The following is a 27,570-nucleotide window of genomic DNA, read 5'->3' on the forward strand; positions in this document are numbered from 1 at the left end:
GCCGTGGCCGAGTGGTTAAGGCGTCTGACTCGAAAGTAGTTTCGAATCCCGCCGGCTGCGTGCGATTCTGCGTAAAGAGCAGCAAATACTTTCACACGCATGAATGAGCGTGCAAACCAATGACGCCATTCTAAACAAGACGAAAATTTCCGTTTAAGAATGCTGAGTTTCACGACGGCCGCTGCTTCCTGTGCCTACCGGTCCACCTCGCACTGACGATGTGACTGCAGGAAGCCGTCGCAGGCCCACGAGTGCGCCCCCGTCATTTTCTCGCGCCTTCGCCGAGTTCGTGAGTACACACACGTGCTTGAAATTGTTGGACAGAGTGAAGGTTCATTCCTTTTTAGGAATTGCAATTCAATCAGTCGAGTGCGGCAAAAGCAATGGCTCCGCGTTTCTTTTCAATGATCTCGCAGCTACTTGCAAGTATGTCCATCCCTTAAGACGCCAGAAAACTAGCGTCAGCGGCGCGTCAGTGGGAAGTCGGTGAAGTCGCCATTGGAGCCATAAGCCAGCAATTACGACATGCGAATCACTCGCACACGACGCAGCTGTATGACAATGCTCGTGCGTGGGTGCGGATAGCTCAGTCGGTAGAGCGTTAGGTTTTCAACCAAAGGGTCCTGGGTTCTAGTCCCTGTCGGGGCGAAAATTAATACACTTTCGTAACGTCTAATGTGCTGGCAGTGGAATCACTACAGAAAAGAGTGAGCCCATGCTGCCTTCTGCCATGAGATTGCTTGCAAAGGTGGGAGTTTCAGTTGTCGAGAGACGCTTCTGAGACGTGCAGTCGCGGCCGAGTGGTTAAGGCGTCTGACTTGAAATCAGATTCCCTCTGGGAGCGTAGGTTCGAGTCCTGCCCACTGCGGAAATTTTCTCGCTCTCAGAAGATGGACGTTCAGCTGCATCCTAGCAGTTGCGTCACTACTAAACACGTGGGCCGCCAGCAAGGTGCAGTGTTCTTGGCTCCAGGGTGCAGCGCTACAGTCGTGCCCAGAAGCCACAGCTCATCTCCTCGTCTCACAACCGTCCACCAGGTGTCAGTGCAAGTGTCGCCTCTCTGGGCAGTGCAGATGTGATTATTTTAGCTTGCAGACGATGACGTGTAGCAATTAATGAGCAAACGCAAGTCAAACGTTTTACCGCGTGTATCTGCTAGATACTGCCTCACACACGTTGGAGAGGCTCACTCCTTCCTCTGCCTCGTTCTCTGCACACTAGTTGCACGTGGCATCGATATAGCACAGCTTTTCTAGCGTCAGCGAAGTCAATATTACATGAATCGAGTCGACATGTTTGCTAGTTACGACGATGGAAGCAGAAGAAATGTGTGTGGTACTTTACTGCATCTGCTGTTCGCCTTTCGGCGTCCCTGTGTTCTTTCAGACGAAGATGACTGTGAAATTGGCAACGGGGCAGACGTGCAAAAGAGGGGCGCTGTACGTCAGCCGAAATAGCTCAGTTGGGAGAGCGTTAGACTGAAGATCTAAAGGTCCCTGGTTCGATCCCGGGTTTCGGCACGGCTTCGTTTTGAAGCCGACGCCAATGGAATTGCTCTGACTTTGTGATAATGTAACTAGAGCCGAGAACGGACATGACTCTCTTCTGTAACTGTTCTGGTTGTCTAGTGCTTGCCATAAGAGGAACACAGTAGGCAACTCTCTGAGAAGTAAGAAAATAAAAAAACGTCCTACCGACTGCGTTCCCTGTTTTGTGCCAGGAGGTGAAGAACGTCTCCAGCGGAACCGTGAAATGAGCGAAAACGTGGGAAACATTGCATTCGAAGTGCTTGTGAATTTTCCAATTGCCCGATGAGTGTCGACAAAACACGTAAATCCTCTACTCCAACGTATGAGACGTAACGACTGCTGCAGTTTGTTTTTGCATCGTGTGTCAACATTGTTCGATGGTCTGTTACGAGCTTTGCGCGATAAGTTTGCAGACAGCATTCAGGCGACGTTTAACTACTAACAGCTCCATGCAGCGATTGCACAACAGTAAAGGACATGAGTCAATGTGTCGTTGTGCATCGTGAGATGTTTGATAAGGCGTTGTGAGCCCGGATAGCTCAGTCGGTAGAGCATTAGGCTTTTAACCTAAGGGTCCAGGGTTCAAGTCCCTGTTCGGGCGGAAATTTTAATAATTTGGTAGCGTTTCCTCTGGTAGTGGTGGAAACACTACGGAAAAGAATGCAGCAACGCCGTTTTCTGACACCACAGTGCTTTAAACGGTTCAATTTGCACGTGTCGGGAGAACGCTGCGTTCGGGGCAGCCGTGGCCGAGTGGTTAAGGCGTCTGACTCGAAAGTAGTTTCGAATCCCGCCGGCTGCGTGCGATTCTGCGTAAAGAGCAGCAAATACTTTCACACGCATGAATGAGCGTGCAAACCAATGACGCCATTCTAAACAAGACGAAAATTTCCGTTTAAGAATGCTGAGTTTCACGACGGCCGCAGCTTCCTGTGCCTACCGGTCCACCTCGCACTGACGATGTGACTGCAGGAAGCCGTCGCAGGCCCACGAGTGCGCCCCCGTCATTTTCTCGCGCCTTCGCCGAGTTCGTGAGTACACACACGTGCTTGAAATCGTTGGACAGAGTGAAGGTTCATTCCTTTTTAGGAATTGCAATTCAATCAGTCGAGTGCGGCAAAAGCAATGGCGCCGCGTTTCTTTTCAATGATCTCGCAGCTACTTGCAAGTATGTCCATCCCTTAAGACGCCAGAAAACTAGCGTCAGCGGCGCGTCAGTGGGAAGTCGGTGAAGTCGCCATTGGAGCCATAAGCCAGCAATTACGACATGCGAATCACTCGCACACGACGCAGCTGTATGACAATGCTCGTGCGTGGGTGCGGATAGCTCAGTCGGTAGAGCGTTAGGTTTTCAACCAAAGGGTCCTGGGTTCTAGTCCCTGTCGGGGCGAAAATTAATACACTTTCGTAACGTCTAATGTGCTGGCAGTGGAATCACTACAGAAAAGAGTGAGCCCATGCTGCCTTCTGCCATGAGATTGCTTGCAAAGGTGGGAGTTTCAGTTGTCGAGAGATGCCTCTGAGACGATCAGTCGTGGCCGAGTGGTTAAGGCGTCTGACTTGAAATCAGATTCCCTCTGGGAGCGTAGGTTCGAGTCCTGCCCACTGCGGAAATTTTCTCGCTCTCAGAAGATGGACGTTCAGCTGCATCCTAGCAGTTGCGTCACTACTAAACACGTGGGCCGCCAGCAAGGTGCAGTGTTCTTGGCTCCAGGGTGCAGCGCTACAGTCGTGCCCAGAAGCCACAGCTCATCTCCTCGTCTCACAACCGTCCACCAGGTGTCAGTGCAAGTGTCGCCTCTCTGGGCAGTGCAGATGTGATTATTTTAGCTTGCAGACGATGACGTGTAGCAATTAATGAGCAAACGCAAGTCAAACGTTTTACCGCGTGTATCTGCTAGATACTGCCTCACACACGTTGGAGAGGCTCACTCCTTCCTCTGCCTCGTTCTCTGCACACTAGTTGCACGTGGCATCGATATAGCACAGCTTTTCTAGCGTCAGCGAAGTCAATATTACATGAATCGAGTCGACATGTTTGCTAGTTACGACGATGGAAGCAGAAGAAATGTGTGTGGTACTTTACTGCATCTGCTGTTCGCCTTTCGGCGTCCCTGTGTTCTTTCAGACGAAGATGACTGTGAAATTGGCAACGGGGCAGACGTGCAAAAGAGGGGCGCTGTACGTCAGCCGAAATAGCTCAGTTGGGAGAGCGTTAGACTGAAGATCTAAAGGTCCCTGGTTCGATCCCGGGTTTCGGCACGGCTTCGTTTTGAAGCCGACGCCAATGGAATTGCTCTGACTTTGTGATAATGTAACTAGAGCCAAGAACGGACATGACTCTCTTCTGTAACTGTTTTGGTTGTCTAGTGCTTGCCATAAGAGGAACACAGTAGGCAACTCTCTGAGAAGTAAGAAAATAAAAAAACGTCCTACCGACTGCGTTCCCTGTTTTGTGCCAGGAGGTGAAGAACGTCTCCAGCGGAACCGTGAAATGAGCGAAAACGTGGGAAACATTGCATTCGAAGTGCTTGTGAATTTTCCAATTGCCCGATGAGTGTCGACAAAACACGTAAATCCTCTACTCCAACGTATGAGACGTAACGACTGCTGCAGTTTGTTTTTGCATCGTGTGTCAACATTGTTCGATGGTCTGTTACGAGCTTTGCGCGATAAGTTTGCAGACAGCATTCAGGCGACGTTTAACTACTAACAGCTCCATGCAGCGATTGCACAACAGTAAAGGACATGAGTCAATGTGTCGTTGTGCATCGTGAGATGTTTCATAAGGCGTTGTGAGCCCGGATAGCTCAGTCGGTAGAGCATTAGGCTTTTAACCTAAGGGTCCAGGGTTCAAGTCCCTGTTCGGGCGGAAATTTTAATAATTTGGTAGCGTTTCCTCTGGTAGTGGTGGAAACACTACGGAAAAGAATGCAGCAACGCCGTTTTCTGACACCACAGTGCTTTAAACGGTTCAATTTGCACGTGTCGGGAGAACGCTGCGTTCGGGGCAGCCGTGGCCGAGTGGTTAAGGCGTCTGACTCGAAAGTAGTTTCGAATCCCGCCGGCTGCGTGCGATTCTGCGTAAAGAGCAGCAAATACTTTCACACGCATGAATGAGCGTGCAAACCAATGACGCCATTCTAAACAAGACGAAAATTTCCGTTTAAGAATGCTGAGTTTCACGACGGCCGCAGCTTCCTGTGCCTACCGGTCCACCTCGCACTGACGATGTGACTGCAGGAAGCCGTCGCAGGCCCACGAGTGCGCCCCCGTCATTTTCTCGCGCCTTCGCCGAGTTCGTGAGTACACACACGTGCTTGAAATCGTTGGACAGAGTGAAGGTTCATTCCTTTTTAGGAATTGCAATTCAATCAGTCGAGTGCGGCAAAAGCAATGGCGCCGCGTTTCTTTTCAATGATCTCGCAGCTACTTGCAAGTATGTCCATCCCTTAAGACGCCAGAAAACTAGCGTCAGCGGCGCGTCAGTGGGAAGTCGGTGAAGTCGCCATTGGAGCCATAAGCCAGCAATTACGACATGCGAATCACTCGCACACGACGCAGCTGTATGACAATGCTCGTGCGTGGGTGCGGATAGCTCAGTCGGTAGAGCGTTAGGTTTTCAACCAAAGGGTCCTGGGTTCTAGTCCCTGTCGGGGCGAAAATTAATACACTTTCGTAACGTCTAATGTGCTGGCAGTGGAATCACTACAGAAAAGAGTGAGCCCATGCTGCCTTCTGCCATGAGATTGCTTGCAAAGGTGGGAGTTTCAGTTGTCGAGAGACGCCTCTGAGACGTGCAGTCGTGGCCGAGTGGTTAAGGCGTCTGACTTGAAATCAGATTCCCTCTGGGAGCGTAGGTTCGAGTCCTGCCCACTGCGGAAATTTTCTCGCTCTCAGAAGATGGACGTTCAGCTGCATCCTAGCAGTTGCGTCACTACTAAACACGTGGGCCGCCAGCAAGGTGCAGTGTTCTTGGCTCCAGGGTGCAGCGCTACAGTCGTGCCCAGAAGCCACAGCTCATCTCCTCGTCTCACAACCGTCCACCAGGTGTCAGTGCAAGTGTCGCCTCTCTGGGCAGTGCAGATGTGATTATTTTAGCTTGCAGACGATGACGTGTAGCAATTAATGAGCAAACGCAAGTCAAACGTTTTACCGCGTGTATCTGCTAGATACTGCCTCACACACGTTGGAGAGGCTCACTCCTTCCTCTGCCTCGTTCTCTGCACACTAGTTGCACGTGGCATCGATATAGCACAGCTTTTCTAGCGTCAGCGAAGTCAATATTACATGAATCGAGTCGACATGTTTGCTAGTTACGACGATGGAAGCAGAAGAAATGTGTGTGGTACTTTACTGCATATGCTGTTCGCCTTTCGGCATCCCTGTGTTCTTTCAGACGAAGATGACTGTGAAATTGGCAACGGGGCAGACGTGCAAAAGAGGGGCGCTGTACGTCAGCCGAAATAGCTCAGTTGGGAGAGCGTTAGACTGAAGATCTAAAGGTCCCTGGTTCGATCCCGGGTTTCGGCACGGCTTCGTTTTGAAGCCGACGCCAATGGAATTGCTCTGACTTTGTGATAATGTAACTAGAGCCGAGAACGGACATGACTCTCTTCTGTAACTGTTCTGGTTGTCTAGTGCTTGCCATAAGAGGAACACAGTAGGCAACTCTCTGAGAAGTAAGAAAATAAAAAAACGTCCTACCGACTGCGTTCCCTGTTTTGTGCCAGGAGGTGAAGAACGTCTCCAGCGGAACCGTGAAATGAGCGAAAACGTGGGAAACATTGCATTCGAAGTGCTTGTGAATTTTCCAATTGCCCGATGAGTGTCGACAAAACACGTAAATCCTCTACTCCAACGTATGAGACGTAACGACTGCTGCAGTTTGTTTTTGCATCGTGTGTCAACATTGTTCGATGGTCTGTTACGAGCTTTGCGCGATAAGTTTGCAGACAGCATTCAGGCGACGTTTAACTACTAACAGCTCCATGCAGCGATTGCACAACAGTAAAGGACATGAGTCAATGTGTCGTTGTGCATCGTGAGATGTTTGATAAGGCGTTGTGAGCCCGGATAGCTCAGTCGGTAGAGCATTAGGCTTTTAACCTAAGGGTCCAGGATTCAAGTCCCTGTTCGGGGGAAATTTTAATAATTTGGTAGCGTTGCCTCTGGTAGTGGTGGAAACACTACGGAAAAGAATGCAGCAACGCCGTTTTCTGACACCACAGTGCTTTAAACGGTTCAATTTGCACGTGTCGGGAGAACGCTGCGTTCGGGGCAGCCGTGGCCGAGTGGTTAAGGCGTCTGACTCGAAAGTAGTTTCGAATCCCGCCGGCTGCGTGCGATTCTGCGTAAAGAGCAGCAAATATTTTCACACGCATGAATGAGCGTGCAAACCAATGACGCCATTCTAAACAAGACGAAAATTTCCGTTTAAGAATGCTGAGTTTCACGACGGCCGCTGCTTCCTGTGCCTACCGGTCCACCTCGCACTGACGATGTGACTGCAGGAAGCCGTCGCAGGCCCACGAGTGCGCCCCCGTCATTTTCTCGCGCCTTCGCCGAGTTCGTGAGTACACACACGTGCTTGAAATTGTTGGACAGAGTGAAGGTTCATTCCTTTTTAGGAATTGCAATTCAATCAGTCGAGTGCGGCAAAAGCAATGGCGCCGCGTTTCTTTTCAATGATCTCGCAGCTACTTGCAAGTATGTCCATCCCTTAAGACGCCAGAAAACTAGCGTCAGCGGCGCGTCAGTGGGAAGTCGGTGAAGTCGCCATTGGAGCCATAAGCCAGCAATTACGACATGCGAATCACTCGCACACGACGCAGCTGTATGACAATGCTCGTGCGTGGGTGCGGATAGCTCAGTCGGTAGAGCGTTAGGTTTTCAACCAAAGGGTCCTGGGTTCTAGTCCCTGTCGGGGCGAAAATTAATACACTTTCGTAACGTCTAATGTGCTGGCAGTGGAATCACTACAGAAAAGAGTAAGCCCATGCTGCCTTCTGCCATGAGATTGCTTGCAAAGGTGGGAGTTTCAGTTGTCGAGAGACGCTTCTGAGACGTGCAGTCGTGGCCGAGTGGTTAAGGCGTCTGACTTGAAATCAGATTCCCTCTGGGAGCGTAGGTTCGAGTCCTGCCGACTGCGGAAATTTTCTCGCTCCCAGAAGATGGACGTTCAGCTGCATCCTAGCAGTTGCGTCACTACTAAACACGTGGGCCGCCAGCAAGGTGCAGTGTTCTTGGCTCCAGGGTGCAGCGCTACAGTCGTGCCCAGAAGCCACAGCTCATCTCCTCGTCTCACAACCGTCCACCAGGTGTCAGTGCAAGTGTCGCCTCTCTGGGCAGTGCAGATGTGATTATTTTAGCTTGCAGACGATGACGTGTAGCAATTAATGAGCAAACGCAAGTCAAATGTTTTACCGCGTGTATCTGCTAGATACTGCCTCACACACTTTGGAGAGGCTCACTCCTTCCTCTGCCTCGTTCTCTGCACACTAGTTGCACGTGGCATCGATATAGCACAGCTTTTCTAGCGTCAGCGAAGTCAATATTACATGAATCGAGTCGACATGTTTGCTAGTTACGACGATGGAAGCAGAAGAAATGTGTGTGGTACTTTACTGCATCTGCTGTTCGCCTTTCGGCGTCCCTGTGTTCTTTCAGACGAAGATGACTGTGAAATTGGCAACGGGGCAGACGTGCAAAAGAGGGGCGCTGTGCGTCAGCCGAAATAGCTCAGTTGGGAGAGCGTTAGACTGAAGATCTAAAGGTCCCTGGTTCGATCCCGGGTTTCGGCACGGCTTCGTTTTGAAGCCGACGCCAATGGAATTGCTCTGACTTTGTGATAATGTAACTACAGCCGAGAACGGACATGACTCCCTTCTGTAACTGTTCTGGTTGTCTAGTGCTTGCCATAAGAGGAACACAGTAGGCAACTCTCTGAGAAGTAAGAAAATAAAAAAACGTCCTACCGACTGCGTTCCCTGTTTTGTGCCAGGAGGTGAAGAACGTCTCCAGCGGAACCGTGAAATGAGCGAAAACGTGGGAAACATTGCATTCGAAGTGCTTGTGAATTTTCCAATTGCCCGATGAGTGTCGACAAAACACGTAAATCCTCTACTCCAACGTATGAGACGTAACGACTGCTGCAGTTTGTTTTTGCATCGTGTGTCAACATTGTTCGATGGTCTGTTACGAGCTTTGCGCGATAAGTTTGCAGACAGCATTCAGGCGACGTTTAACTACTAACAGCTCCATGCAGCGATTGCACAACAGTAAAGGACATGAGTCAATGTGTCGTTGTGCATCGTGAGATGTTTCATAAGGCGTTGTGAGCCCGGATAGCTCAGTCGGTAGAGCATTAGGCTTTTAACCTAAGGGTCCAGGGTTCAAGTCCCTGTTCGGGCGGAAATTTTAATAATTTGGTAGCGTTTCCTCTGGTAGTGGTGGAAACACTACGGAAAAGAATGCAGCAACGCCGTTTTCTGACACCACAGTGCTTTAAACGGTTCAATTTGCACGTGTCGGGAGAACGCTGCGTTCGGGGCAGCCGTGGCCGAGTGGTTAAGGCGTCTGACTCGAAAGTAGTTTCGAATCCCGCCGGCTGCGTGCGATTCTGCGTAAAGAGCAGCAAATACTTTCACACGCATGAATGAGCGTGCAAACCAATGACGCCATTCTAAACAAGACGAAAATTTCCGTTTAAGAATGCTGAGTTTCACGACGGCCGCAGCTTCCTGTGCCTACCGGTCCACCTCGCACTGACGATGTGACTGCAGGAAGCCGTCGCAGGCCCACGAGTGCGCCCCCGTCATTTTCTCGCGCCTTCGCCGAGTTCGTGAGTACACACACGTGCTTGAAATCGTTGGACAGAGTGAAGGTTCATTCCTTTTTAGGAATTGCAATTCAATCAGTCGAGTGCGGCAAAAGCAATGGCGCCGCGTTTCTTTTCAATGATCTCGCAGCTACTTGCAAGTATGTCCATCCCTTAAGACGCCAGAAAACTAGCGTCAGCGGCGCGTCAGTGGGAAGTCGGTGAAGTCGCCATTGGAGCCATAAGCCAGCAATTACGACATGCGAATCACTCGCACACGACGCAGCTGTATGACAATGCTCGTGCGTGGGTGCGGATAGCTCAGTCGGTAGAGCGTTAGGTTTTCAACCAAAGGGTCCTGGGTTCTAGTCCCTGTCGGGGCGAAAATTAATACACTTTCGTAACGTCTAATGTGCTGGCAGTGGAATCACTACAGAAAAGAGTGAGCCCATGCTGCCTTCTGCCATGAGATTGCTTGCAAAGGTGGGAGTTTCAGTTGTCGAGAGACGCCTCTGAGACGTGCAGTCGTGGCCGAGTGGTTAAGGCGTCTGACTTGAAATCAGATTCCCTCTGGGAGCGTAGGTTCGAGTCCTGCCCACTGCGGAAATTTTCTCGCTCTCAGAAGATGGACGTTCAGCTGCATCCTAGCAGTTGCGTCACTACTAAACACGTGGGCCGCCAGCAAGGTGCAGTGTTCTTGGCTCCAGGGTGCAGCGCTACAGTCGTGCCCAGAAGCCACAGCTCATCTCCTCGTCTCACAACCGTCCACCAGGTGTCAGTGCAAGTGTCGCCTCTCTGGGCAGTGCAGATGTGATTATTTTAGCTTGCAGACGATGACGTGTAGCAATTAATGAGCAAACGCAAGTCAAACGTTTTACCGCGTGTATCTGCTAGATACTGCCTCACACACGTTGGAGAGGCTCACTCCTTCCTCTGCCTCGTTCTCTGCACACTAGTTGCACGTGGCATCGATATAGCACAGCTTTTCTAGCGTCAGCGAAGTCAATATTACATGAATCGAGTCGACATGTTTGCTAGTTACGACGATGGAAGCAGAAGAAATGTGTGTGGTACTTTACTGCATCTGCTGTTCGCCTTTCGGCGTCCCTGTGTTCTTTCAGACGAAGATGACTGTGAAATTGGCAACGGGGCAGACGTGCAAAAGAGGGGCGCTGTGCGTCAGCCGAAATAGCTCAGTTGGGAGAGCGTTAGACTGAAGATCTAAAGGTCCCTGGTTCGATCCCGGGTTTCGGCACGGCTTCGTTTTGAAGCCGACGCCAATGGAATTGCTCTGACTTTGTGATAATGTAACTAGAGCCGAGAACGGACATGACTCCCTTCTGTAACTGTTCTGGTTGTCTAGTGCTTGCCATAAGAGGAACACAGTAGGCAACTCTCTGAGAAGTAAGAAAATAAAAAAACGTCCTACCGACTGCGTTCTCTGTTTTGTGCCAGGAGGTGAAGAACGTCTCCAGCGGAACCGTGAAATGAGCGAAAACGTGGGAAACATTGCATTCGAAGTGCTTGTGAATTTTCCAATTGCCCGATGAGTGTCGACAAAACACGTAAATCCTCTACTCCAACGTATGAGACGTAACGACTGCTGCAGTTTGTTTTTGCATCGTGTGTCAACATTGTTCGATGGTCTGTTACGAGCTTTGCGCGATAAGTTTGCAGACAGCATTCAGGCGACGTTTAACTACTAACAGCTCCATGCAGCGATTGCACAACAGTAAAGGACATGAGTCAATGTGTCGTTGTGCATCGTGAGATGTTTCATAAGGCGTTGTGAGCCCGGATAGCTCAGTCGGTAGAGCATTAGGCTTTTAACCTAAGGGTCCAGGGTTCAAGTCCCTGTTCGGGCGGAAATTTTAATAATTTGGTAGCGTTTCCTCTGGTAGTGGTGGAAACACTACGGAAAAGAATGCAGCAACGCCGTTTTCTGACACCACAGTGCTTTAAACGGTTCAATTTGCACGTGTCGGGAGAACGCTGCGTTCGGGGCAGCCGTGGCCGAGTGGTTAAGGCGTCTGACTCGAAAGTAGTTTCGAATCCCGCCGGCTGCGTGCGATTCTGCGTAAAGAGCAGCAAATACTTTCACACGCATGAATGAGCGTGCAAACCAATGACGCCATTCTAAACAAGACGAAAATTTCCGTTTAAGAATGCTGAGTTTCACGACGGCCGCAGCTTCCTGTGCCTACCGGTCCACCTCGCACTGACGATGTGACTGCAGGAAGCCGTCGCAGGCCCACGAGTGCGCCCCCGTCATTTTCTCGCGCCTTCGCCGAGTTCGTGAGTACACACACGTGCTTGAAATCGTTGGACAGAGTGAAGGTTCATTCCTTTTTAGGAATTGCAATTCAATCAGTCGAGTGCGGCAAAAGCAATGGCGCCGCGTTTCTTTTCAATGATCTCGCAGCTACTTGCAAGTATGTCCATCCCTTAAGACGCCAGAAAACTAGCGTCAGCGGCGCGTCAGTGGGAAGTCGGTGAAGTCGCCATTGGAGCCATAAGCCAGCAATTACGACATGCGAATCACTCGCACACGACGCAGCTGTATGACAATGCTCGTGCGTGGGTGCGGATAGCTCAGTCGGTAGAGCGTTAGGTTTTCAACCAAAGGGTCCTGGGTTCTAGTCCCTGTCGGGGCGAAAATTAATACACTTTCGTAACGTCTAATGTGCTGGCAGTGGAATCACTACAGAAAAGAGTGAGCCCATGCTGCCTTCTGCCATGAGATTGCTTGCAAAGGTGGGAGTTTCAGTTGTCGAGAGACGCCTCTGAGACGTGCAGTCGTGGCCGAGTGGTTAAGGCGTCTGACTTGAAATCAGATTCCCTCTGGGAGCGTAGGTTCGAGTCCTGCCCACTGCGGAAATTTTCTCGCTCTCAGAAGATGGACGTTCAGCTGCATCCTAGCAGTTGCGTCACTACTAAACACGTGGGCCGCCAGCAAGGTGCAGTGTTCTTGGCTCCAGGGTGCAGCGCTACAGTCGTGCCCAGAAGCCACAGCTCATCTCCTCGTCTCACAACCGTCCACCAGGTGTCAGTGCAAGTGTCGCCTCTCTGGGCAGTGCAGATGTGATTATTTTAGCTTGCAGACGATGACGTGTAGCAATTAATGAGCAAACGCAAGTCAAACGTTTTACCGCGTGTATCTGCTAGATACTGCCTCACACACGTTGGAGAGGCTCACTCCTTCCTCTGCCTCGTTCTCTGCACACTAGTTGCACGTGGCATCGATATAGCACAGCTTTTCTAGCGTCAGCGAAGTCAATATTACATGAATCGAGTCGACATGTTTGCTAGTTACGACGATGGAAGCAGAAGAAATGTGTGTGGTACTTTACTGCATCTGCTGTTCGCCTTTCGGCATCCCTGTGTTCTTTCAGACGAAGATGACTGTGAAATTGGCAACGGGGCAGACGTGCAAAAGAGGGGCGCTGTACGTCAGCCGAAATAGCTCAGTTGGGAGAGCGTTAGACTGAAGATCTAAAGGTCCCTGGTTCGATCCCGGGTTTCGGCACGGCTTCGTTTTGAAGCCGACGCCAATGGAATTGCTCTGACTTTGTGATAATGTAACTAGAGCCGAGAACGGACATGACTCTCTTCTGTAACTGTTCTGGTTGTCTAGTGCTTGCCATAAGAGGAACACAGTAGGCAACTCTCTGAGAAGTAAGAAAATAAAAAAACGTCCTACCGACTGCGTTCCCTGTTTTGTGCCAGGAGGTGAAGAACGTCTCCAGCGGAACCGTGAAATGAGCGAAAACGTGGGAAACATTGCATTCGAAGTGCTTGTGAATTTTCCAATTGCCCGATGAGTGTCGACAAAACACGTAAATCCTCTACTCCAACGTATGAGACGTAACGACTGCTGCAGTTTGTTTTTGCATCGTGTGTCAACATTGTTCGATGGTCTGTTACGAGCTTTGCGCGATAAGTTTGCAGACAGCATTCAGGCGACGTTTAACTACTAACAGCTCCATGCAGCGATTGCACAACAGTAAAGGACATGAGTCAATGTGTCGTTGTGCATCGTGAGATGTTTGATAAGGCGTTGTGAGCCCGGATAGCTCAGTCGGTAGAGCATTAGGCTTTTAACCTAAGGGTCCAGGATTCAAGTCCCTGTTCGGGAGAAATTTTAATAATTTGGTAGCGTTGCCTCTGGTAGTGGTGGAAACACTACGGAAAAGAATGCAGCAACGCCGTTTTCTGACACCACAGTGCTTTAAACGGTTCAATTTGCACGTGTCGGGAGAACGCTGCGTTCGGGGCAGCCGTGGCCGAGTGGTTAAGGCGTCTGACTCGAAAGTAGTTTCGAATCCCGCCGGCTGCGTGCGATTCTGCGTAAAGAGCAGCAAATATTTTCACACGCATGAATGAGCGTGCAAACCAATGACGCCATTCTAAACAAGACGAAAATTTCCGTTTAAGAATGCTGAGTTTCACGACGGCCGCTGCTTCCTGTGCCTACCGGTCCACCTCGCACTGACGATGTGACTGCAGGAAGCCGTCGCAGGCCCACGAGTGCGCCCCCGTCATTTTCTCGCGCCTTCGCCGAGTTCGTGAGTACACACACGTGCTTGAAATTGTTGGACAGAGTGAAGGTTCATTCCTTTTTAGGAATTGCAATTCAATCAGTCGAGTGCGGCAAAAGCAATGGCGCCGCGTTTCTTTTCAATGATCTCGCAGCTACTTGCAAGTATGTCCATCCCTTAAGACGCCAGAAAACTAGCGTCAGCGGCGCGTCAGTGGGAAGTCGGTGAAGTCGCCATTGGAGCCATAAGCCAGCAATTACGACATGCGAATCACTCGCACACGACGCAGCTGTATGACAATGCTCGTGCGTGGGTGCGGATAGCTCAGTCGGTAGAGCGTTAGGTTTTCAACCAAAGGGTCCTGGGTTCTAGTCCCTGTCGGGGCGAAAATTAATACACTTTCGTAACGTCTAATGTGCTGGCAGTGGAATCACTACAGAAAAGAGTAAGCCCATGCTGCCTTCTGCCATGAGATTGCTTGCAAAGGTGGGAGTTTCAGTTGTCGAGAGACGCTTCTGAGACGTGCAGTCGTGGCCGAGTGGTTAAGGCGTCTGACTTGAAATCAGATTCCCTCTAGGAGCGTAGGTTCGAGTCCTGCCGACTGCGGAAATTTTCTCGCTCCCAGAAGATGGACGTTCAGCTGCATCCTAGCAGTTGCGTCACTACTAAACACGTGGGCCGCCAGCAAGGTGCAGTGTTCTTGGCTCCAGGGTGCAGCGCTACAGTCGTGCCCAGAAGCCACAGCTCATCTCCTCGTCTCACAACCGTCCACCAGGTGTCAGTGCAAGTGTCGCCTCTCTGGGCAGTGCAGATGTGATTATTTTAGCTTGCAGACGATGACGTGTAGCAATTAATGAGCAAACGCAAGTCAAATGTTTTACCGCGTGTATCTGCTAGATACTGCCTCACACACTTTGGAGAGGCTCACTCCTTCCTCTGCCTCGTTCTCTGCACACTAGTTGCACGTGGCATCGATATAGCACAGCTTTTCTAGCGTCAGCGAAGTCAATATTACATGAATCGAGTCGACATGTTTGCTAGTTACGACGATGGAAGCAGAAGAAATGTGTGTGGTACTTTACTGCATCTGCTGTTCGCCTTTCGGCGTCCCTGTGTTCTTTCAGACGAAGATGACTGTGAAATTGGCAACGGGGCAGACGTGCAAAAGAGGGGCGCTGTGCGTCAGCCGAAATAGCTCAGTTGGGAGAGCGTTAGACTGAAGATCTAAAGGTCCCTGGTTCGATCCCGGGTTTCGGCACGGCTTCGTTTTGAAGCCGACGCCAATGGAATTGCTCTGACTTTGTGATAATGTAACTACAGCCGAGAACGGACATGACTCCCTTCTGTAACTGTTCTGGTTGTCTAGTGCTTGCCATAAGAGGAACACAGTAGGCAACTCTCTGAGAAGTAAGAAAATAAAAAAACGTCCTACCGACTGCGTTCCCTGTTTTGTGCCAGGAGGTGAAGAACGTCTCCAGCGGAACCGTGAAATGAGCGAAAACGTGGGAAACATTGCATTCGAAGTGCTTGTGAATTTTCCAATTGCCCGATGAGTGTCGACAAAACACGTAAATCCTCTACTCCAACGTATGAGACGTAACGACTGCTGCAGTTTGTTTTTGCATCGTGTGTCAACATTGTTCGATGGTCTGTTACGAGCTTTGCGCGATAAGTTTGCAGACAGCATTCAGGCGACGTTTAACTACTAACAGCTCCATGCAGCGATTGCACAACAGTAAAGGACATGAGTCAATGTGTCGTTGTGCATCGTGAGATGTTTCATAAGGCGTTGTGAGCCCGGATAGCTCAGTCGGTAGAGCATTAGGCTTTTAACCTAAGGGTCCAGGGTTCAAGTCCCTGTTCGGGCGGAAATTTTAATAATTTGGTAGCGTTTCCTCTGGTAGTGGTGGAAACACTACGGAAAAGAATGCAGCAACGCCGTTTTCTGACACCACAGTGCTTTAAACGGTTCAATTTGCACGTGTCGGGAGAACGCTGCGTTCGGGGCAGCCGTGGCCGAGTGGTTAAGGCGTCTGACTCGAAAGTAGTTTCGAATCCCGCCGGCTGCGTGCGATTCTGCGTAAAGAGCAGCAAATACTTTCACACGCATGAATGAGCGTGCAAACCAATGACGCCATTCTAAACAAGACGAAAATTTCCGTTTAAGAATGCTGAGTTTCACGACGGCCGCTGCTTCCTGTGCCTACCGGTCCACCTCGCACTGACGATGTGACTGCAGGAAGCCGTCGCAGGCCCACGAGTGCGCCCCCGTCATTTTCTCGCGCCTTCGCCGAGTTCGTGAGTACACACACGTGCTTGAAATTGTTGGACAGAGTGAAGGTTCATTCCTTTTTAGGAATTGCAATTCAATCAGTCGAGTGCGGCAAAAGCAATGGCGCCGCGTTTCTTTTCAATGATCTCGCAGCTACTTGCAAGTATGTCCATCCCTTAAGACGCCAGAAAACTAGCGTCAGCGGCGCGTCAGTGGGAAGTCGGTGAAGTCGCCATTGGAGCCATAAGCCAGCAATTACGACATGCGAATCACTCGCACACGACGCAGCTGTATGACAATGCTCGTGCGTGGGTGCGGATAGCTCAGTCGGTAGAGCGTTAGGTTTTCAACCAAAGGGTCCTGGGTTCTAGTCCCTGTCGGGGCGAAAATTAATACACTTTCGTAACGTCTAATGTGCTGGCAGTGGAATCACTACAGAAAAGAGTGAGCCCATGCTGCCTTCTGCCATGAGATTGCTTGCAAAGGTGGGAGTTTCAGTTGTCGAGAGACGCTTCTGAGACGTGCAGTCGTGGCCGAGTGGTTAAGGCGTCTGACTTGAAATCAGATTCCCTCTGGGAGCGTAGGTTCGAGTCCTGCCGACTGCGGAAATTTTCTCGCTCTCAGAAGATGGACGTTCAGCTGCATCCTAGCAGTTGCGTCACTACTAAACACGTGGGCCGCCAGCAAGGTGCAGTGTTCTTGGCTCCAGGGTGCAGCGCTACAGTCGTGCCCAGAAGCCACAGCTCATCTCCTCGTCTCACAACCGTCCACCAGGTGTCAGTGCAAGTGTCGCCTCTCTGGGCAGTGCAGATGTGATTATTTTAGCTTGCAGACGATGACGTGTAGCAATTAATGAGCAAACGCAAGTCAAACGTTTTACCGCGTGTATCTGCTAGATACTGCCTCACACACGTTGGAGAGGCTCACTCCTTCCTCTGCCTCGTTCTCTGCACACTAGTTGCACGTGGCATCGATATAGCACAGCTTTTCTAGCGTCAGCGAAGTCAATATTACATGAATCGAGTCGACATGTTTGCTAGTTACGACGATGGAAGCAGAAGAAATGTGTGTGGTACTTTACTGCATCTGCTGTTCGCCTTTCGGCGTCCCTGTGTTCTTTCAGACGAAGATGACTGTGAAATTGGCAACGGGGCAGACGTGCAAAAGAGGGGCGCTGTACGTCAGCCGAAATAGCTCAGTTGGGAGAGCGTTAGACTGAAGATCTAAAGGTCCCTGGTTCGATCCCGGGTTTCGGCACGGCTTCGTTTTGAAGCCGACGCCAATGGAATTGCTCTGACTTTGTGATAATGTAACTAGAGCCGAGAACGGACATGACTCTCTTCTGTAACTGTTCTGGTTGTCTAGTGCTTGCCATAAGAGGAACACAGTAGGCAACTCTCTGAGAAATAAGAAAATAAAAAAACGTCCTACCGACTGCGTTCCCTGTTTTGTGCCAGGAGGTGAAGAACGTCTCCAGCGGAACCGTGAAATGAGCGAAAACGTGGGAAACATTGCATTCGAAGTGCTTGTGAATTTTCCAATTGCCCGATGAGTGTCGACAAAACACGTAAATCCTCTACTCCAACGTATGAGACGTAACGACTGCTGCAGTTTGTTTTTGCATCGTGTGTCAACATTGTTCGATGGTCTGTTACGAGCTTTGCGCGATAAGTTTGCAGACAGCATTCAGGCGACGTTTAACTACTAACAGCTCCATGCAGCGATTGCACAACAGTAAAGGACATGAGTCAATGTGTCGTTGTGCATCGTGAGATGTTTGATAAGGCGTTGTGAGCTCGGATAGCTCAGTCGGTAGAGCATTAGGCTTTTAACCTAAGGGTCCAGGGTTCAAGTCCCTGTTCGGGCGGAAATTTTAATAATTTGGTAGCGTTGCCTCTGGTAGTGGTGGAAACACTACGGAAAAGAATGCAGCAACGCCGTTTTCTGACACCACAGTGCTTTAAACGGTTCAATTTGCACGTGTCGGGAGAACGCTGCGTTCGGGGCAGCCGTGGCCGAGTGGTTAAGGCGTCTGACTCGAAAGTAGTTTCGAATCCCGCCGGCTGCGTGCGATTCTGCGTAAAGAGCAGCAAATACTTTCACACGCATGAATGAGCGTGCAAACCAATGACGCCATTCTAAACAAGACGAAAATTTCCGTTTAAGAATGCTGAGTTTCACGACGGCCGCTGCTTCCTGTGCCTACCGGTCCACCTCGCACTGACGATGTGACTGCAGGAAGCCGTCGCAGGCCCACGAGTGCGCCCCCGTCATTTTCTCGCGCCTTCGCCGAGTTCGTGAGTACACACACGTGCTTGAAATTGTTGGACAGAGTGAAGGTTCATTCCTTTTTAGGAATTGCAATTCAATCAGTCGAGTGCGGCAAAAGCAATGGCGCCGCGTTTCTTTTCAATGATCTCGCAGCTACTTGCAAGTATGTCCATCCCTTAAGACGCCAGAAAACTAGCGTCAGCGGCGCGTCAGTGGGAAGTCGGTGAAGTCGCCATTGGAGCCATAAGCCAGCAATTACGACATGCGAATCACTCGCACACGACGCAGCTGTATGACAATGCTCGTGCGTGGGTGCGGATAGCTCAGTCGGTAGAGCGTTAGGTTTTCAACCAAAGGGTCCTGGGTTCTAGTCCCTGTCGGGGCGAAAATTAATACACTTTCGTAACGTCTAATGTGCTGGCAGTGGAATCACTACAGAAAAGAGTGAGCCCATGCTGCCTTCTGCCATGAGATTGCTTGCAAAGGTGGGAGTTTCAGTTGTCGAGAGACGCTTCTGAGACGTGCAGTCGTGGCCGAGTGGTTAAGGCGTCTGACTTGAAATCAGATTCCCTCTGGGAGCGTAGGTTCGAGTCCTGCCCACTGCGGAAATTTTCTCGCTCTCAGAAGATGGACGTTCAGCTGCATCCTAGCAGTTGCGTCACTACTAAACACGTGGGCCGCCAGCAAGGTGCAGTGTTCTTGGCTCCAGGGTGCAGCGCTACAGTCGTGCCCAGAAGCCACAGCTCATCTCCTCGTCTCACAACCGTCCACCAGGTGTCAGTGCAAGTGTCGCCTCTCTGGGCAGTGCAGATGTGATTATTTTAGCTTGCAGACGATGACGTGTAGCAATTAATGAGCAAACGCAAGTCAAACGTTTTACCGCGTGTATCTGCTAGATACTGCCTCACACACGTTGGAGAGGCTCACTCCTTCCTCTGCCTCGTTCTCTGCACACTAGTTGCACGTGGCATCGATATAGCACAGCTTTTCTAGCGTCAGCGAAGTCAATATTACATGAATCGAGTCGACATGTTTGCTAGTTACGACGATGGAAGCAGAAGAAATGTGTGTGGTACTTTACTGCATCTGCTGTTCGCCTTTCGGCGTCCCTGTGTTCTTTCAGACGAAGATGACTGTGAAATTGGCAACGGGGCAGACGTGCAAAAGAGGGGCGCTGTACGTCAGCCGAAATAGCTCAGTTGGGAGAGCGTTAGACTGAAGATCTAAAGGTCCCTGGTTCGATCCCGGGTTTCGGCACGGCTTCGTTTTGAAGCCGACGCCAATGGAATTGCTCTGACTTTGTGATAATGTAACTAGAGCCGAGAACGGACATGACTCTCTTCTGTAACTGTTCTGGTTGTCTAGTGCTTGCCATAAGAGGAACACAGTAGGCAACTCTCTGAGAAATAAGAAAATAAAAAAACGTCCTACCGACTGCGTTCCCTGTTTTGTGCCAGGAGGTGAAGAACGTCTCCAGCGGAACCGTGAAATGAGCGAAAACGTGGGAAACATTGCATTCGAAGTGCTTGTGAATTTTCCAATTGCCCGATGAGTGTCGACAAAACACGTAAATCCTCTACTCCAACGTATGAGACGTAACGACTGCTGCAGTTTGTTTTTGCATCGTGTGTCAACATTGTTCGATGGTCTGTTACGAGCTTTGCGCGATAAGTTTGCAGACAGCATTCAGGCGACGTTTAACTACTAACAGCTCCATGCAGCGATTGCACAACAGTAAAGGACATGAGTCAATGTGTCGTTGTGCATCGTGAGATGTTTCATAAGGCGTTGTGAGCCCGGATAGCTCAGTCGGTAGAGCATTAGGCTTTTAACCTAAGGGTCCAGGGTTCAAGTCCCTGTTCGGGCGGAAATTTTAATAATTTGGTAGCGTTGCCTCTGGTAGTGGTGGAAACACTACGGAAAAGAATGCAGCAACGCCGTTTTCTGACACCACAGTGCTTTAAACGGTTCAATTTGCACGTGTCGGGAGAACGCTGCGTTCGGGGCAGCCGTGGCCGAGTGGTTAAGGCGTCTGACTCGAAAGTAGTTTCGAATCCCGCCGGCTGCGTGCGATTCTGCGTAAAGAGCAGCAAATACTTTCACACGCATGAATGAGCGTGCAAACCAATGACGCCATTCTAAACAAGACGAAAATTTCCGTTTAAGAATGCTGAGTTTCACGACGGCCGCTGCTTCCTGTGCCTACCGGTCCACCTCGCACTGACGATGTGACTGCAGGAAGCCGTCGCAGGCCCACGAGTGCGCCCCCGTCATTTTCTCGCGCCTTCGCCGAGTTCGTGAGTACACACACGTGCTTGAAATTGTTGGACAGAGTGAAGGTTCATTCCTTTTTAGGAATTGCAATTCAATCAGTCGAGTGCGGCAAAAGCAATGGCTCCGCGTTTCTTTTCAATGATCTCGCAGCTACTTGCAAGTATGTCCATCCCTTAAGACGCCAGAAAACTAGCGTCAGCGGCGCGTCAGTGGGAAGTCGGTGAAGTCGCCATTGGAGCCATAAGCCAGCAATTACGACATGCGAATCACTCGCACACGACGCAGCTGTATGACAATGCTCGTGCGTGGGTGCGGATAGCTCAGTCGGTAGAGCGTTAGGTTTTCAACCAAAGGGTCCTGGGTTCTAGTCCCTGTCGGGGCGAAAATTAATACACTTTCGTAACGTCTAATGTGCTGGCAGTGGAATCACTACAGAAAAGAGTGAGCCCATGCTGCCTTCTGCCATGAGATTGCTTGCAAAGGTGGGAGTTTCAGTTGTCGAGAGACGCTTCTGAGACGTGCAGTCGCGGCCGAGTGGTTAAGGCGTCTGACTTGAAATCAGATTCCCTCTGGGAGCGTAGGTTCGAGTCCTGCCCACTGCGGAAATTTTCTCGCTCTCAGAAGATGGACGTTCAGCTGCATCCTAGCAGTTGCGTCACTACTAAACACGTGGGCCGCCAGCAAGGTGCAGTGTTCTTGGCTCCAGGGTGCAGCGCTACAGTCGTGCCCAGAAGCCACAGCTCATCTCCTCGTCTCACAACCGTCCACCAGGTGTCAGTGCAAGTGTCGCCTCTCTGGGCAGTGCAGATGTGATTATTTTAGCTTGCAGACGATGACGTGTAGCAATTAATGAGCAAACGCAAGTCAAACGTTTTACCGCGTGTATCTGCTAGATACTGCCTCACACACGTTGGAGAGGCTCACTCCTTCCTCTGCCTCGTTCTCTGCACACTAGTTGCACGTGGCATCGATATAGCACAGCTTTTCTAGCGTCAGCGAAGTCAATATTACATGAATCGAGTCGACATGTTTGCTAGTTACGACGATGGAAGCAGAAGAAATGTGTGTGGTACTTTACTGCATCTGCTGTTCGCCTTTCGGCGTCCCTGTGTTCTTTCAGACGAAGATGACTGTGAAATTGGCAACGGGGCAGACGTGCAAAAGAGGGGCGCTGTACGTCAGCCGAAAGAGCTCAGTTGGGAGAGCGTTAGACTGAAGATCTAAAGGTCCCTGGTTCGATCCCGGGTTTCGGCACGGCTTCGTTTTGAAGCCGACGCCAATGGAATTGCTCTGACTTTGTGATAATGTAACTAGAGCCGAGAACGGACATGACTCTCTTCTGTAACTGTTCTGGTTGTCTAGTGCTTGCCATAAGAGGAACACAGTAGGCAACTCTCTGAGAAGTAAGAAAATAAAAAAAACGTCCTACCGACTGCGTTCCCTGTTTTGTGCCAGGAGGTGAAGAACGTCTCCAGCGGAACCGTGAAATGAGCGAAAACGTGGGAAACATTGCATTCGAAGTGCTTGTGAATTTTCCAATTGCCCGATGAGTGTCGACAAAACACGTAAATCCTCTACTCCAACGTATGAGACGTAACGACTGCTGCAGTTTGTTTTTGCATCGTGTGTCAACATTGTTCGATGGTCTGTTACGAGCTTTGCGCGATAAGTTTGCAGACAGCATTCAGGCGACGTTTAACTACTAACAGCTCCATGCAGCGATTGCACAACAGTAAAGGACATGAGTCAATGTGTCGTTGTGCATCGTGAGATGTTTCATAAGGCGTTGTGAGCCCGGATAGCTCAGTCGGTAGAGCATTAGGCTTTTAACCTAAGGGTCCAGGGTTCAAGTCCCTGTTCGGGCGGAAATTTTAATAATTTGGTAGCGTTTCCTCTGGTAGTGGTGGAAACACTACGGAAAAGAATGCAGCAACGCCGTTTTCTGACACCACAGTGCTTTAAACGGTTCAATTTGCACGTGTCGGGAGAACGCTGCGTTCGGGGCAGCCGTGGCCGAGTGGTTAAGGCGTCTGACTCGAAAGTAGTTTCGAATCCCGCCGGCTGCGTGCGATTCTGCGTAAAGAGCAGCAAATACTTTCACACGCATGAATGAGCGTGCAAACCAATGACGCCATTCTAAACAAGACGAAAATTTCCGTTTAAGAATGCTGAGTTTCACGACGGCCGCAGCTTCCTGTGCCTACCGGTCCACCTCGCACTGACGATGTGACTGCAGGAAGCCGTCGCAGGCCCACGAGTGCGCCCCCGTCATTTTCTCGCGCCTTCGCCGAGTTCGTGAGTACACACACGTGCTTGAAATCGTTGGACAGAGTGAAGGTTCATTCCTTTTTAGGAATTGCAATTCAATCAGTCGAGTGCGGCAAAAGCAATGGCGCCGCGTTTCTTTTCAATGATCTCGCAGCTACTTGCAAGTATGTCCATCCCTTAAGACGCCAGAAAACTAGCGTCAGCGGCGCGTCAGTGGGAAGTCGGTGAAGTCGCCATTGGAGCCATAAGCCAGCAATTACGACATGCGAATCACTCGCACACGACGCAGCTGTATGACAATGCTCGTGCGTGGGTGCGGATAGCTCAGTCGGTAGAGCGTTAGGTTTTCAACCAAAGGGTCCTGGGTTCTAGTCCCTGTCGGGGCGAAAATTAATACACTTTCGTAACGTCTAATGTGCTGGCAGTGGAATCACTACAGAAAAGAGTGAGCCCATGCTGCCTTCTGCCATGAGATTGCTTGCAAAGGTGGGAGTTTCAGTTGTCGAGAGACGCCTCTGAGACGTGCAGTCGTGGCCGAGTGGTTAAGGCGTCTGACTTGAAATCAGATTCCCTCTGGGAGCGTAGGTTCGAGTCCTGCCCACTGCGGAAATTTTCTCGCTCTCAGAAGATGGACGTTCAGCTGCATCCTAGCAGTTGCGTCACTACTAAACACGTGGGCCGCCAGCAAGGTGCAGTGTTCTTGGCTCCAGGGTGCAGCGCTACAGTCGTGCCCAGAAGCCACAGCTCATCTCCTCGTCTCACAACCGTCCACCAGGTGTCAGTGCAAGTGTCGCCTCTCTGGGCAGTGCAGATGTGATTATTTTAGCTTGCAGACGATGACGTGTAGCAATTAATGAGCAAACGCAAGTCAAACGTTTTACCGCGTGTATCTGCTAGATACTGCCTCACACACGTTGGAGAGGCTCACTCCTTCCTCTGCCTCGTTCTCTGCACACTAGTTGCACGTGGCATCGATATAGCACAGCTTTTCTAGCGTCAGCGAAGTCAATATTACATGAATCGAGTCGACATGTTTGCTAGTTACGACGATGGAAGCAGAAGAAATGTGTGTGGTACTTTACTGCATCTGCTGTTCGCCTTTCGGCGTCCCTGTGTTCTTTCAGACGAAGATGACTGTGAAATTGGCAACGGGGCAGACGTGCAAAAGAGGGGCGCTGTACGTCAGCCGAAATAGCTCAGTTGGGAGAGCGTTAGACTGAAGATCTAAAGGTCCCTGGTTCGATCCCGGGTTTCGGCACGGCTTCGTTTTGAAGCCGACGCCAATGGAATTGCTCTGACTTTGTGATAATGTAACTAGAGCCGAGAACGGACATGACTCTCTTCTGTAACTGTTCTGGTTGTCTAGTGCTTGCCATAAGAGGAACACAGTAGGCAACTCTCTGAGAAGTAAGAAAATAAAAAAACGTCCTACCGACTGCGTTCCCTGTTTTGTGCCAGGAGGTGAAGAACGTCTCCAGCGGAACCGTGAAATGAGCGAAAACGTGGGAAACATTGCATTCGAAGTGCTTGTGAATTTTCCAATTGCCCGATGAGTGTCGACAAAACACGTAAATCCTCTACTCCAACGTATGAGACGTAACGACTGCTGCAGTTTGTTTTTGCATCGTGTGTCAACATTGTTCGATGGTCTGTTACGAGCTTTGCGCGATAAGTTTGCAGACAGCATTCAGGCGACGTTTAACTACTAACAGCTCCATGCAGCGATTGCACAACAGTAAAGGACATGAGTCAATGTGTCGTTGTGCATCGTGAGATGTTTCATAAGGCGTTGTGAGCCCGGATAGCTCAGTCGGTAGAGCATTAGGCTTTTAACCTAAGGGTCCAGGGTTCAAGTCCCTGTTCGGGCGGAAATTTTAATAATTTGGTAGCGTTTCCTCTGGTAGTGGTGGAAACACTACGGAAAAGAATGCAGCAACGCCGTTTTCTGACACCACAGTGCTTTAAACGGTTCAATTTGCACGTGTCGGGAGAACGCTGCGTTCGGGGCAGCCGTGGCCGAGTGGTTAAGGCGTCTGACTCGAAAGTAGTTTCGAATCCCGCCGGCTGCGTGCGATTCTGCGTACACTAGATCGCGTGTTTTCACACGCATGAATGAGCGTGCAAACCAATGACGCCATTCTAAACAAGACGAAAATTTCCGTTTAAGAATGCTGAGTTTCACGACGGCCGCTGCTTCCTGTGCCTACCGGTCCACCTCGCACTGACGATGTGACTGCAGGAAGCCGTCGCAGGCCCACGAGTGCGCCCCCGTCATTTTCTCGCGCCTTCGCCGAGTTCGTGAGTACACACACGTGCTTGAAATTGTTGGACAGAGTGAAGGTTCATTCCTTTTTAGGAATTGCAATTCAATCAGTCGAGTGCGGCAAAAGCAATGGCGCCGCGTTTCTTTTCAATGATCTCGCAGCTACTTGCAAGTATGTCCATCCCTTAAGACGCCAGAAAACTAGCGTCAGCGGCGCGTCAGTGGGAAGTCGGTGAAGTCGCCATTGGAGCCATAAGCCAGCAATTACGACATGCGAATCACTCGCACACGACGCAGCTGTATGACAATGCTCGTGCGTGGGTGCGGATAGCTCAGTCGGTAGAGCGTTAGGTTTTCAACCAAAGGGTCCTGGGTTCTAGTCCCTGTCGGGGCGAAAATTAATACACTTTCGTAACGTCTAATGTGCTGGCAGTGGAATCACTACAGAAAAGAGTGAGCCCATGCTGCCTTCTGCCATGAGATTGCTTGCAAAGGTGGGAGTTTCAGTTGTCGAGAGACGCCTCTGAGACGTGCAGTCGTGGCCGAGTGGTTAAGGCGTCTGACTTGAAATCAGATTCCCTCTGGGAGCGTAGGTTCGAGTCCTGCCGACTGCGGAAATTTTCTCGCTCTCAGAAGATGGACGTTCAGCTGCATCCTAGCAGTTGCGTCACTACTAAACACGTGGGCCGCCAGCAAGGTGCAGTGTTCTTGGCTCCAGGGTGCAGCGCTACAGTCGTGCCCAGAAGCCACAGCTCATCTCCTCGTCTCACAACCGTCCACCAGGTGTCAGTGCAAGTGTCGCCTCTCTGGGCAGTGCAGATGTGATTATTTTAGCTTGCAGACGATGACGTGTAGCAATTAATGAGCAAACGCAAGTCAAACGTTTTACCGCGTGTATCTGCTAGATACTGCCTCACACACGTTGGAGAGGCTCACTCCTTCCTCTGCCTCGTTCTCTGCACACTAGTTGCACGTGGCATCGATATAGCACAGCTTTTCTAGCGTCAGCGAAGTCAATATTACATGAATCGAGTCGACATGTTTGCTAGTTACGACGATGGAAGCAGAAGAAATGTGTGTGGTACTTTACTGCATCTGCTGTTCGCCTTTCGGCGTCCCTGTGTTCTTTCAGACGAAGATGACTGTGAAATTGGCAACGGGGCAGACGTGCAAAAGAGGGGCGCTGTACGTCAGCCGAAATAGCTCAGTTGGGAGAGCGTTAGACTGAAGATCTAAAGGTCCCTGGTTCGATCCCGGGTTTCGGCACGGCTTCGTTTTGAAGCCGACGCCAATGGAATTGCTCTGACTTTGTGATAATGTAACTAGAGCCGAGAACGGACATGACTCTCTTCTGTAACTGTTCTGGTTGTCTAGTGCTTGCCATAAGAGGAACACAGTAGGCAACTCTCTGAGAAGTAAGAAAATAAAAAAACGTCCTACCGACTGCGTTCCCTGTTTTGTGCCAGGAGGTGAAGAACGTCTCCAGCGGAACCGTGAAATGAGCGAAAACGTGGGAAACATTGCATTCGAAGTGCTTGTGAATTTTCCAATTGCCCGATGAGTGTCGACAAAACACGTAAATCCTCTACTCCAACGTATGAGACGTAACGACTGCTGCAGTTTGTTTTTGCATCGTGTGTCAACATTGTTCGATGGTCTGTTACGAGCTTTGCGCGATAAGTTTGCAGACAGCATTCAGGCGACGTTTAACTACTAACAGCTCCATGCAGCGATTGCACAACAGTAAAGGACATGAGTCAATGTGTCGTTGTGCATCGTGAGATGTTTCATAAGGCGTTGTGAGCCCGGATAGCTCAGTCGGTAGAGCATTAGGCTTTTAACCTAAGGGTCCAGGGTTCAAGTCCCTGTTCGGGCGGAAATTTTAATAATTTGGTAGCGTTTCCTCTGGTAGTGGTGGAAACACTACGGAAAAGAATGCAGCAACGCCGTTTTCTGACACCACAGTGCTTTAAACGGTTCAATTTGCACGTGTCGGGAGAACGCTGCGTTCGGGGCAGCCGTGGCCGAGTGGTTAAGGCGTCTGACTCGAAAGTAGTTTCGAATCCCGCCGGCTGCGTGCGATTCTGCGTAAAGAGCAGCAAATACTTTCACACGCATGAATGAGCGTGCAAACCAATGACGCCATTCTAAACAAGACGAAAATTTCCGTTTAAGAATGCTGAGTTTCACGACGGCCGCTGCTTCCTGTGCCTACCGGTCCACCTCGCACTGACGATGTGACTGCAGGAAGCCGTCGCAGGCCCACGAGTGCGCCCCCGTCATTTTCTCGCGCCTTCGCCGAGTTCGTGAGTACACACACGTGCTTGAAATTGTTG

The 27,570-nt window shown here is 50.4% G+C and overlaps 36 non-coding genes across 36 annotated transcripts; all 36 read left to right on the forward strand.

Moving 5' to 3' along the window:
- The first annotated feature begins 786 nt into the window (after positions 1-786).
- Trnas-uga (transfer RNA serine (anticodon UGA)) lies at positions 787-868 on the forward strand. Its single transcript has one exon. It is a non-coding gene; the product is annotated as a tRNA-Ser (tRNA).
- Positions 869-1,447: 579 nt separating this feature from the next.
- On the forward strand, positions 1,448-1,520 carry Trnaf-gaa (transfer RNA phenylalanine (anticodon GAA)). The gene has a single exon. It is a non-coding gene; the product is annotated as a tRNA-Phe (tRNA).
- A 537-nt stretch (positions 1,521-2,057) lies between these two features.
- On the forward strand, positions 2,058-2,130 carry Trnak-uuu (transfer RNA lysine (anticodon UUU)). Its single transcript has one exon. It is a non-coding gene; the product is annotated as a tRNA-Lys (tRNA).
- A 927-nt stretch (positions 2,131-3,057) lies between these two features.
- Trnas-uga (transfer RNA serine (anticodon UGA)) lies at positions 3,058-3,139 on the forward strand. The gene has a single exon. It is a non-coding gene; the product is annotated as a tRNA-Ser (tRNA).
- Positions 3,140-3,718: 579 nt separating this feature from the next.
- Positions 3,719-3,791, forward strand: Trnaf-gaa (transfer RNA phenylalanine (anticodon GAA)). Its single transcript has one exon. It is a non-coding gene; the product is annotated as a tRNA-Phe (tRNA).
- A 537-nt stretch (positions 3,792-4,328) lies between these two features.
- On the forward strand, positions 4,329-4,401 carry Trnak-uuu (transfer RNA lysine (anticodon UUU)). The gene has a single exon. It is a non-coding gene; the product is annotated as a tRNA-Lys (tRNA).
- A 927-nt stretch (positions 4,402-5,328) lies between these two features.
- Trnas-uga (transfer RNA serine (anticodon UGA)) lies at positions 5,329-5,410 on the forward strand. Its single transcript has one exon. It is a non-coding gene; the product is annotated as a tRNA-Ser (tRNA).
- Positions 5,411-5,989: 579 nt separating this feature from the next.
- On the forward strand, positions 5,990-6,062 carry Trnaf-gaa (transfer RNA phenylalanine (anticodon GAA)). Its single transcript has one exon. It is a non-coding gene; the product is annotated as a tRNA-Phe (tRNA).
- Positions 6,063-6,599: 537 nt separating this feature from the next.
- Positions 6,600-6,672, forward strand: Trnak-uuu (transfer RNA lysine (anticodon UUU)). Its single transcript has one exon. It is a non-coding gene; the product is annotated as a tRNA-Lys (tRNA).
- Positions 6,673-7,598: 926 nt separating this feature from the next.
- Positions 7,599-7,680, forward strand: Trnas-uga (transfer RNA serine (anticodon UGA)). Its single transcript has one exon. It is a non-coding gene; the product is annotated as a tRNA-Ser (tRNA).
- Positions 7,681-8,259: 579 nt separating this feature from the next.
- Trnaf-gaa (transfer RNA phenylalanine (anticodon GAA)) lies at positions 8,260-8,332 on the forward strand. The gene has a single exon. It is a non-coding gene; the product is annotated as a tRNA-Phe (tRNA).
- Positions 8,333-8,869: 537 nt separating this feature from the next.
- On the forward strand, positions 8,870-8,942 carry Trnak-uuu (transfer RNA lysine (anticodon UUU)). The gene has a single exon. It is a non-coding gene; the product is annotated as a tRNA-Lys (tRNA).
- Positions 8,943-9,869: 927 nt separating this feature from the next.
- Positions 9,870-9,951, forward strand: Trnas-uga (transfer RNA serine (anticodon UGA)). The gene has a single exon. It is a non-coding gene; the product is annotated as a tRNA-Ser (tRNA).
- Positions 9,952-10,530: 579 nt separating this feature from the next.
- Trnaf-gaa (transfer RNA phenylalanine (anticodon GAA)) lies at positions 10,531-10,603 on the forward strand. Its single transcript has one exon. It is a non-coding gene; the product is annotated as a tRNA-Phe (tRNA).
- Positions 10,604-11,140: 537 nt separating this feature from the next.
- Positions 11,141-11,213, forward strand: Trnak-uuu (transfer RNA lysine (anticodon UUU)). The gene has a single exon. It is a non-coding gene; the product is annotated as a tRNA-Lys (tRNA).
- Positions 11,214-12,140: 927 nt separating this feature from the next.
- On the forward strand, positions 12,141-12,222 carry Trnas-uga (transfer RNA serine (anticodon UGA)). Its single transcript has one exon. It is a non-coding gene; the product is annotated as a tRNA-Ser (tRNA).
- A 579-nt stretch (positions 12,223-12,801) lies between these two features.
- Trnaf-gaa (transfer RNA phenylalanine (anticodon GAA)) lies at positions 12,802-12,874 on the forward strand. The gene has a single exon. It is a non-coding gene; the product is annotated as a tRNA-Phe (tRNA).
- A 537-nt stretch (positions 12,875-13,411) lies between these two features.
- Trnak-uuu (transfer RNA lysine (anticodon UUU)) lies at positions 13,412-13,484 on the forward strand. The gene has a single exon. It is a non-coding gene; the product is annotated as a tRNA-Lys (tRNA).
- A 926-nt stretch (positions 13,485-14,410) lies between these two features.
- Positions 14,411-14,492, forward strand: Trnas-uga (transfer RNA serine (anticodon UGA)). Its single transcript has one exon. It is a non-coding gene; the product is annotated as a tRNA-Ser (tRNA).
- A 579-nt stretch (positions 14,493-15,071) lies between these two features.
- Trnaf-gaa (transfer RNA phenylalanine (anticodon GAA)) lies at positions 15,072-15,144 on the forward strand. The gene has a single exon. It is a non-coding gene; the product is annotated as a tRNA-Phe (tRNA).
- A 537-nt stretch (positions 15,145-15,681) lies between these two features.
- Trnak-uuu (transfer RNA lysine (anticodon UUU)) lies at positions 15,682-15,754 on the forward strand. Its single transcript has one exon. It is a non-coding gene; the product is annotated as a tRNA-Lys (tRNA).
- A 927-nt stretch (positions 15,755-16,681) lies between these two features.
- Positions 16,682-16,763, forward strand: Trnas-uga (transfer RNA serine (anticodon UGA)). Its single transcript has one exon. It is a non-coding gene; the product is annotated as a tRNA-Ser (tRNA).
- Positions 16,764-17,342: 579 nt separating this feature from the next.
- Positions 17,343-17,415, forward strand: Trnaf-gaa (transfer RNA phenylalanine (anticodon GAA)). Its single transcript has one exon. It is a non-coding gene; the product is annotated as a tRNA-Phe (tRNA).
- A 537-nt stretch (positions 17,416-17,952) lies between these two features.
- Positions 17,953-18,025, forward strand: Trnak-uuu (transfer RNA lysine (anticodon UUU)). The gene has a single exon. It is a non-coding gene; the product is annotated as a tRNA-Lys (tRNA).
- Positions 18,026-18,952: 927 nt separating this feature from the next.
- Positions 18,953-19,034, forward strand: Trnas-uga (transfer RNA serine (anticodon UGA)). Its single transcript has one exon. It is a non-coding gene; the product is annotated as a tRNA-Ser (tRNA).
- Positions 19,035-19,613: 579 nt separating this feature from the next.
- Positions 19,614-19,686, forward strand: Trnaf-gaa (transfer RNA phenylalanine (anticodon GAA)). Its single transcript has one exon. It is a non-coding gene; the product is annotated as a tRNA-Phe (tRNA).
- A 537-nt stretch (positions 19,687-20,223) lies between these two features.
- Positions 20,224-20,296, forward strand: Trnak-uuu (transfer RNA lysine (anticodon UUU)). Its single transcript has one exon. It is a non-coding gene; the product is annotated as a tRNA-Lys (tRNA).
- A 927-nt stretch (positions 20,297-21,223) lies between these two features.
- On the forward strand, positions 21,224-21,305 carry Trnas-uga (transfer RNA serine (anticodon UGA)). Its single transcript has one exon. It is a non-coding gene; the product is annotated as a tRNA-Ser (tRNA).
- A 579-nt stretch (positions 21,306-21,884) lies between these two features.
- On the forward strand, positions 21,885-21,957 carry Trnaf-gaa (transfer RNA phenylalanine (anticodon GAA)). Its single transcript has one exon. It is a non-coding gene; the product is annotated as a tRNA-Phe (tRNA).
- A 538-nt stretch (positions 21,958-22,495) lies between these two features.
- On the forward strand, positions 22,496-22,568 carry Trnak-uuu (transfer RNA lysine (anticodon UUU)). The gene has a single exon. It is a non-coding gene; the product is annotated as a tRNA-Lys (tRNA).
- Positions 22,569-23,495: 927 nt separating this feature from the next.
- Trnas-uga (transfer RNA serine (anticodon UGA)) lies at positions 23,496-23,577 on the forward strand. The gene has a single exon. It is a non-coding gene; the product is annotated as a tRNA-Ser (tRNA).
- A 579-nt stretch (positions 23,578-24,156) lies between these two features.
- Positions 24,157-24,229, forward strand: Trnaf-gaa (transfer RNA phenylalanine (anticodon GAA)). Its single transcript has one exon. It is a non-coding gene; the product is annotated as a tRNA-Phe (tRNA).
- Positions 24,230-24,766: 537 nt separating this feature from the next.
- Positions 24,767-24,839, forward strand: Trnak-uuu (transfer RNA lysine (anticodon UUU)). The gene has a single exon. It is a non-coding gene; the product is annotated as a tRNA-Lys (tRNA).
- A 927-nt stretch (positions 24,840-25,766) lies between these two features.
- On the forward strand, positions 25,767-25,848 carry Trnas-uga (transfer RNA serine (anticodon UGA)). The gene has a single exon. It is a non-coding gene; the product is annotated as a tRNA-Ser (tRNA).
- Positions 25,849-26,427: 579 nt separating this feature from the next.
- Positions 26,428-26,500, forward strand: Trnaf-gaa (transfer RNA phenylalanine (anticodon GAA)). Its single transcript has one exon. It is a non-coding gene; the product is annotated as a tRNA-Phe (tRNA).
- Positions 26,501-27,037: 537 nt separating this feature from the next.
- Positions 27,038-27,110, forward strand: Trnak-uuu (transfer RNA lysine (anticodon UUU)). Its single transcript has one exon. It is a non-coding gene; the product is annotated as a tRNA-Lys (tRNA).
- The last annotated feature ends 460 nt before the right edge of the window (positions 27,111-27,570 follow it).

This window comes from Schistocerca gregaria, unplaced genomic scaffold (assembly GCF_023897955.1).
Source record: "Schistocerca gregaria isolate iqSchGreg1 unplaced genomic scaffold, iqSchGreg1.2 ptg000318l, whole genome shotgun sequence".
Classification (NCBI taxonomy): domain Eukaryota; kingdom Metazoa; phylum Arthropoda; class Insecta; order Orthoptera; family Acrididae; genus Schistocerca; species Schistocerca gregaria.